This window comes from Chlorocebus sabaeus, chromosome 25 (assembly GCF_047675955.1).
Source record: "Chlorocebus sabaeus isolate Y175 chromosome 25, mChlSab1.0.hap1, whole genome shotgun sequence".
In the NCBI taxonomy this organism is placed as follows: domain Eukaryota; kingdom Metazoa; phylum Chordata; class Mammalia; order Primates; family Cercopithecidae; genus Chlorocebus; species Chlorocebus sabaeus.
This window is the reverse complement of record NC_132928.1, coordinates 66,659,046-66,661,701: the sequence shown is the minus strand read 5'-3', so window position 1 is coordinate 66,661,701 and position 2,656 is coordinate 66,659,046. Positions and strand designations below refer to the sequence as shown.

The 2,656-nt window shown below is 49.1% G+C and overlaps 1 non-coding gene across 1 annotated transcript; it reads left to right on the top strand.

Annotated features, from left to right (window-relative positions):
- Window positions 1–1,441: 1,441 nt before the first annotated feature.
- On the top strand, window positions 1,442–1,560 carry LOC140710339 (5S ribosomal RNA). Its single transcript, XR_012091337.1, has one exon. It is a non-coding gene; the product is annotated as a 5S ribosomal RNA (ribosomal RNA).
- The last annotated feature ends 1,096 nt before the right edge of the window (window positions 1,561–2,656 follow it).

The following is a 2,656-nucleotide window of genomic DNA, read 5'->3' as shown; positions in this document are numbered from 1 at the left end:
GATTTCATTAATTCTGCATCTGTAACCAAAGGCAGATTGAAAATACAGTGTTCACACAGTGCAAACCCTGAGGCTACGGCGGCCTAACTTTTTTAATGCCCAGGTTTTACAGGGCCAACTGCAAGACTTGACTCTGTGTGGATTTTGGCCTACTTATGGGGTCCTGGAACCAATCCCCTGTGGATACTGACACCCAACTGTATGTTCTGATTTCTCTTGTGGTTTCTTCTCTAACCCATTGGTTGTTTAAGAAAATATCTTAATCTCTTCAAATACCTGAGACTGGATAATTTATAAAAAACAGACATTTATTTCTCTCAGTTCTCAAGGCTGGGGTGTCCAAGGTCAAGTCATCAGCCCATTGAGTGTCTAACGAGGGCCCAGTCTCTCCTTCCAAGATGACACAACGTTGCTTCATCTCTCAGCGGGGAAGAACATTGTGTCCCCACACGGAGGAGACGGAGGGAATGAACCCACTCAAGTCCTTTTCTAAGGGCTCTAATTTCATCCATAAGGACTTCTACCCTCACGAGATAATCGCCTCCTAAAGAATCCACCTTTTTACCCTTTATTTTTGTTGTTGTTCTTGTTGTTGTTGTTGTTGTTGTTGTTTGTTTGTTTTTGAGGCAGGGTCTCATTCTATTGCCCCTACTGGAGTGCAGTAGCCTGTAGCCTGATCATGGCTCACTGCAGCCTTGACCTCCCAGGCTCAACCAGTCCTCCTGCTTCAGCCTCCTGAGTAGCTGGGACTACAGGCCTGCACCACCACGCCCACCTAATTTTGTGTCTTTTGTAGAGACAAGTTTTGCCATTTTGCCCTGGCTGGTCTTGAACTCCTGGGCTCGAACAATCTGACTGCCTTTCCCTTCCAAAGTGCTGGGATGACAGCGTTAGCCACCACCCCAGGCCAGTGCCCACCCCTTAATACTATCATATTGGCAAATAAATTTCAGCGTATAAATTTTGGGGGACATTCAGACCATAGCAGTGCGTTCTTTACTTTCCAAAAAGAAAACAGGTCAGTTTATCAGTTTGACTTGCATTATTGATTTTTAACTCTATTTTGTTGTGGTCAGAGAAGATACTTGATACGCTGTTCGCCCTTCGCCAGCCTCGACGGCTCTGGGTGGGGGCGGGGGCAAGAGGGGGCCTCGCAGGACTCCAGGACTCCTGAGCGGCCAGGTATCCCAAAGAATACCTCCGCGACAGGGCGGAGGACCGGACGGGGTCCCAGGATCGTGGGCTCTGGGCCCTGACGCCTCGGAACACTCCCTGTTCCGAGCGGGCCCGACGTGGTGGAAGCTCGGGAGCTTGGGAGCCGGGAGAAGGCAGCAGGCGAGAGGCTCCGGGATCCCGATCCCAGCACGACGACCCCGGGCTGGTGGTGCGGGCTGAGCATGGCTGGGCGAGGCTCTTGGGGCAGCCAGGCGCCTGTGCCGGCGTCTACGGCCATACCACCCTGAACGCGCCCGATCTCCTCTGATCTCGGAAGCTAAGCAGGGTCGGGCCTGGTTAGTACTTGGATGGGAGACCGCCTGGGAATACCGGGTGCTGTATGTAGGCTTTTTGGCTTGCTTTCTTCTCTTTCTTTCTCTTCTACCTTCCTTTCTTCCCTTCTCTCACTCTCCTTTCTTTCTTTCCTTCTTTCTTTCTCTCTTTCTTTCGTTTCTTTCTTTCTTTCCTTCTTTCTTTCTATCTCTCCCTCTTTCTATCTCGCTCTTTCTCTCTCTTTCTGTCTTTCTTTCTTTCCTTCTTACTTTCATTCTTTTCTTTTTCTTCCCTTGCTATCTTTCCTTTCTTTCTGTATCTCTCTCTCTTTCTTTCCTGCGTTCTTCTGTCTTTCCTTCTTTCTTTCTTTCTTTCTTCCTCTCTATCTTTCTTTCTTTCCTTCCTACTTTTTTTCCTTCTTTCTTTATCTCTCCCTCTTTCTTGCTTGCTCTTTCTCTCTCTTTCTTTCCTTCTTTCTTTCAGTCTTTTCTTTTTCTTCCCTTGCTATCTTCCTTTTCTTTCTTTCTCTTTCTTTCTTCTTTCCTTCCTTCTTTCTTTCTTTCTCCTATCCCTCTCTCTCTTTCTCTTTCTTTATTTCATTCTTTCCTTTTTTCTTGCTTTTCTTTCTCACTTTCTTTTTTCCTTTCTCTTTCTTTCTTGTCTCTTTGCTCCTTTCTTTTCTTTCTTTCTTTCTTTTCTTCCTTTATTCTTTCTTTCTTTCCTTCCTTCCCTCCCTCCCTCCCTCCCTCCCTCCCTCCCTCCCTCCCTCCCTCCCTTCCTTCCTTCCTTCCTTCCTTCCTTCCTTCCTTCCTTCCTTCCTTCCTTCCTTCCTTCTCTCTTTCCTTTTACTTCCAGACGGAGTCTCGCTGTCACCCAACCTGGAGTTCACTGGCAAGATCTCGGCTCACTGCAAGCTCCGCCTCCCGGGTTCACGCCATTCTCCTGCCTCAGCCTCCCAAGTAGCTGGGACTACAGGCGCCCGCCACCACGCCCGGCTCATGTTTTGTAGTTTTAGTAGAGACGGGGTTTCGCCGTGTTAGCCAGGCTGGTCTGGATCTCCCGACCTCGTGATCCACCCACCTCGGCCTCCCAAAGTGCTGGGATTACAGGCGTGATCCACCGCGCCCGGCCTGCTGTAGGCTTTTGTGGCTTCGCCTCTCCCTCCCTT